Source organism: Nuphar pumila, chromosome 9, assembly GCF_984573655.1.
Source record: "Nuphar pumila chromosome 9, dmNupPumi1.hap1.1, whole genome shotgun sequence".
NCBI classification, from domain to species: domain Eukaryota; kingdom Viridiplantae; phylum Streptophyta; class Magnoliopsida; order Nymphaeales; family Nymphaeaceae; genus Nuphar; species Nuphar pumila.
Genome location: NC_143257.1, coordinates 14,618,064 through 14,623,096, shown reverse-complemented (window position 1 = coordinate 14,623,096; position 5,033 = coordinate 14,618,064). Strand labels below are relative to the sequence as shown.

The following is a 5,033-nucleotide window of genomic DNA, read 5'->3' as shown; positions in this document are numbered from 1 at the left end:
AACTATAATCGCCTTAGAGAAAAATTGTGAATGAATTAAATGTGTTGAGCTTTCTTTTGTTCATCCTCGTTGTGATTGCAATTCTTCTCTCTCTATTCTCCCTTGCTCTCTTGCACTCTGATTACAAGCTTTCGTGACTGGCAAGTGAGCTAACAAAATAGGATTGCGGTGGTAAGGAAGGACCGTCGTGCTGCGCTGGCCCATTGAAGGAAATAGGCTCGTGACAAGTGGTACCAGAGCTCGTTCTTGTGTTGGATAAGGGACTTCAGAGTCGGTATCGGCAGACACATCGAGAGATTGCGATTTGTGAGCAAGACATCGTGGCACCTTATCAAAATCTGTGAATCACCAAAGGCAAGGCAGTTGCCGAAGCTGAGGAGATGAGTTCACCTTGGGGCCAAGAAGAGATGACTGCAACTTTCAACAAGCTGGTGGAAGATGTGACTTCTCACGAAGAAGCGATTTCACGCACAGTTGAATCATTCAGTGGACTAAATGATATGGTGGTGAGTCTGCAAGAGTAGGTGAACTTACAGATCAGGCAGATCACTACGTTGACGAGAACAATGTCTGACTTGCAGACTAAAGTAGAGAAACTTCAGTTGAAAAATCGCACATTGCAGCAATCAGTGACCTTAAATGGCAGAAATAGTGAGAGGTCATCAAGGATTGATGTGCCAAGACCTGCAAAGTTTAATGGTTCTCGAGACAGCAAGGCCATTGAAAACTTTTTTGTTACAACTAGAAGACTACTTGGGTATTCAAAATGTGACACTTGAAGATCTTAGGATCAAGGCTGCAGCAGCGTTGAGATTTTATCGCTTGGTTTTGTAGGAATTGGCTCTTACATCGTCTATTTAAAGCATATCAACAGATTTTTTGGAGCTTAAAAGTTTGAAATCAACAGTACAAAATTTTCGTAAATATTGAAACCTCAAAATTTCATTTCTTTCATTGAAAAAGTACCATATCAGTATCGCTATCTAACAAATGGACCATGCTAAACATATAGGTATGCAAGATTGGATTTGTACAAAACATACAAAATTCTCCATCTACATAAAGGTTTAGGTATTTTTAGTTCACATAGTTGAATTTTTCATGTCAAAAATATCATTTTAGAGAGCTACCTGTGATCCAAAAATAACTCGAGTGTGCTCATTTTTAGCAATTCCTTAGAAAGGCAAACTTTTGTCATAAATATTAGAAAATTGATGCAGCTAAATTGCAAATCTGTTATATGTTAGGTGCCCACAGGTAGTCACATAAAGTAGAACACCGCGTCGTCCATCGCGATCACTGGCCAAAAGTTTTTCAAACTTTTTTTTTTTTTGGTAACAGTTATTCAAACATAAGCGCCCACATTTTATATGATTCCAAACACAACCACCAAACCAGCTCAAAGATGTCCCAGCCAGTACCAATTTAGTAATCTTGAGAGGAAAAGGAAAAAGAGTGTTTTCTTTGGTGAAAGCTTAGCACATAAAAGGATAGAAGGTATATTTTATGCAATAAAATATAACACCAATTGCACTTGCACCTATCTTACACGCGACTTCCTAAAAGATGAACAGCTTCGTTTGTCGTCTCTCGTAGCTTTCACATCCTATCATTCAACGAGCCAGGCTGTCAGTTTCACGATATCCATCATCTTCCATCCCTATAAATACTCGGACCACACGCCCACTGATGCACAATACACTTTGCACCAAATCACCTTAGCTTTGTCATATCAACATAACACAGAAGAGTATGGCTAAGTACTCTAGTCATTATGGTCATCCCTCCTTGCTTCGTAGTTTGACGCTTCTCTGTCTGCTGGTTGTGGTGGGCTGGGTCGGGGTAGCTCATGGTGATGCACTGCGCGTCGGCTACTACGGCCACAACTGCCCTTCGGCTGAGGAAGTTGTGCGCAGGACGGTCGCTAAGGCCGTTGCACGCGATCCTGGTGTACCTGCTGCGTTAATCAGGTTGCACTTCCACGACTGCTTTGTTAGGGTGAGTACCTCCTTTGTTTTCTTCCTCACGTAAATCTGTAATCAAAACTACGAACCTCACACCACCGCGGTTGTCAGTTATAACCAGGAATGAAAATATTGTGTTGGCAGGGTTGTGATGCTTCTTTGCTACTGGACTCGACTCCCGGCAATCCGGCAGAGAAAGATTCGCCTGTGAACAACCCCAGCCTCAGTTGATTCGAGATCATAGACGAATCCAAATCCATCTTGGAATCCCAATGCCCTCAAGTAGTATCTTGTGCTGACATACTTGCCTTTGCTGCCCGGGACTCTGTGCATATTGCAGGGGGATTCTACTACGCCGTACCCGCGGGGCGACGCGATGGCCGGGTCTCCAGCGAATCCGAAGTCGCCCAGAACCTTCCAATGCCGTTCTTCGATGTCGACCAACTGGAAGCTAACTTTGCCAGGAAAGGCCTTTCTCTTGATGACATGGTCACACTATCTGGTGCACACACAATTGGAGACTCCCACTGTTCAAAATTTTCAGATCGGCTCTATAACTTCAACTCCACAAACGCCCCGGATCCATCCATGGACCCCAAGTATGTGTCCTACCTGAAAACAAAATGTCCGGCTACGAACCCGACCCAGGATCCAACAGCATCATTGGACCCGGTGACACCAAACAAACTCGATAACAAGTACTACGTGAACATCAAGTACCACCGTGGACTGCTCTCATCGGACCAAGCGCTAATGACAAGGGAGGACACGTCAAAGATGGTCAATACAAACGTAAACCGAGGCTCGATGTGGGCGCACAAGTTTTCGGATTCGATGGTGCGGATGGGCTTGATCGAGGTGTTAACTGGTTCCCAAGGGGATATCAGGAAATCTTGTAGGGTTGTAAACTGAGATGCCCTCAGAAAAAAAAAATTGCTGTTTGCTGATTCAGTAGAGTCACCTTATTGTGGTATATTTCAATTCCTCGTAGGTGGTGTAATTTTTAAAACTGTGGATTCAATAATTTCAGTGTGCCCATTGCTAGTTTGTTTATTATGATGTCCGTGCGTGGTTAGGCATCTCTCTCTCCCTCTCTCTCTCTCTCATTTTCCGTACACACTCTTGTTTAAAGGAATCTTGCAACCAAATGATAGGTTTAACCATAAATGTGTTTACCATAGTTTCTTTATTACGTTAGAAGGTTGTATCATGTCCAATTCATTACAAGATTCTTGAGAAATCAATGGTTCACGATTTATGAAAATAAGAGTGGTTTACAAATGGCATAAAGCATCGCGTTTAAGTCAATTTTAATGCATTAAAATAGTAAATAGAACATGATAATCATGATACAAAGGTTAAATTTTGCTTTAGGATCTTAGATTATGCAAATTCAAGTGTTAACCACTGGAAACATTATATATATATACATAGTGTTAACATTTGCTAATGTCGACCTGACCTTTAGCATGAGCTGTAAATCATATATGTGGGTGATATTAACCCAATCCGACATCATGTATGGATTCTGCATGGTCCAAATGCTAGGAACAGGCTTTTGGATCATGTATTTTCAAAGAAAAAATAGGCTTTTATGATCCAAGAAAATATCGCACAATGTATGCCATCAATTTTTCAAGGCTCACAGTGCCTTCACATTGTAATCAGACAACCTAAGAGAAATTCCACTAACCGAGACATGTAGATCACATCTTTAAGGCTAGTTTAATGAAAAACAAAAAAAAAATGAAAAAGGAAACTCATTTGTAGGTATTGTAGAGAATAATGTTAACTATATATATATATATATATATATATATAGAGAGAGAGAGAGAGAGATGGGTAGGTGCAAAATTGAGACGTATTAAATGAGTTTTTCTGTTCTTTCGATGCTCACAGGTGCTCTCTTTCACTTAGGGCTTGTAGGAGCAGAACTCTCATGCACATAGGCATCATTGAGATAGCGCACACACGCACTATTTAGGTAAAGCACACGCAGCCACTGATAAGAACTTGTGCACCAAGCCGTCAGTTGTGACTAGCGCTCTCTACGTTGCGCACACAGGCGCTCTCTTTCACTTAGGGCTTGTAGGAGCAGAACTCTCATGCACATAGGCATCATTGAGATAGCGCACACACGCACTATTTAGGTAAAGCACACGCAGCCACTGATAAGAACTTGTGCACCAAGCCGTCAGTTGTGACTAGCGCTCTCTACGTTGCGCACACAGGCGCTCTCTGCATTGCACGCACAAGCACACCATCAATACCTTGTGCACGTAGGCACTTAATTGATAATCAATGTTCGCAGGCATTGCAGATGACTGCCCACATAGGCGCCAGCTCCCGCATAATGATATGCACACACGCAGATGAAGTAGTTGCTCTCACGAACAGCTACTAGTTCTGCTAAGCTTCGGTACAGGAAATGATCTCATCGCCTCAGTGACTATCACAGGAGATTAGCGCTAATATCCAAGGCAAATCAGAAATGCAATAATCGAGGACACTTTTGCCAATGCACTTAGCTCAAGCCAAGGAATCAATGCAATGAGCAAGCACTCAATCTCAGGATGCATATGGAAGTTGATTATGTGATCTTGAGATGGAAGAGACATCGTCATATCTGTGCTGGCGCCCGGTAAGTATAGATTGAGGTTGCAAGGTATTCTGATCGTTCTTGTATGTGCAGTAGTATATATTGAAGACACTATACTATAGATACAAAAAGTAAGGACTGAGTTATTGGACTCAGCTAGAGGAGTATGAAAGACGATCATGAGCAAGTGTGCTCATAGATACATCTGTCTGTACGCTGCATAGATACGTCTGTCTGTACGCTGCATAGATACGTCTATAAGACTATGATCTACTGCAACAAGATGATCCAACAGTGTAAAATGTTCGACTGAGTAGAATTGAAATCTGATTATCGAAAGTCTCCTCGTGGCTCACCGAATCCACAAGCTAATAATTTCAAAAAGTGTAGAAGAAATGGAGGAGGAAGAGAATGAATTGAAGTGAATTCTCTCAATTAGTTCACAGTGAAAGTCGATCCTCAAATTGAGT

The 5,033-nt window shown here is 41.9% G+C and overlaps 1 pseudogene across 1 annotated transcript; it reads left to right on the top strand.

The window, feature by feature from the left end:
- Positions 1 to 380: 380 nt before the first annotated feature.
- LOC149828450 (peroxidase 5-like) lies at positions 381 to 2,999 on the top strand (annotated as a pseudogene). Its single transcript, XR_016434112.1, has 4 exons — positions 381 to 506; positions 582 to 757; positions 1,800 to 1,998; positions 2,109 to 2,999. The product of XR_016434112.1 is annotated as a peroxidase 5-like (transcript).
- Positions 3,000 to 5,033: the final 2,034 nt, after the last annotated feature.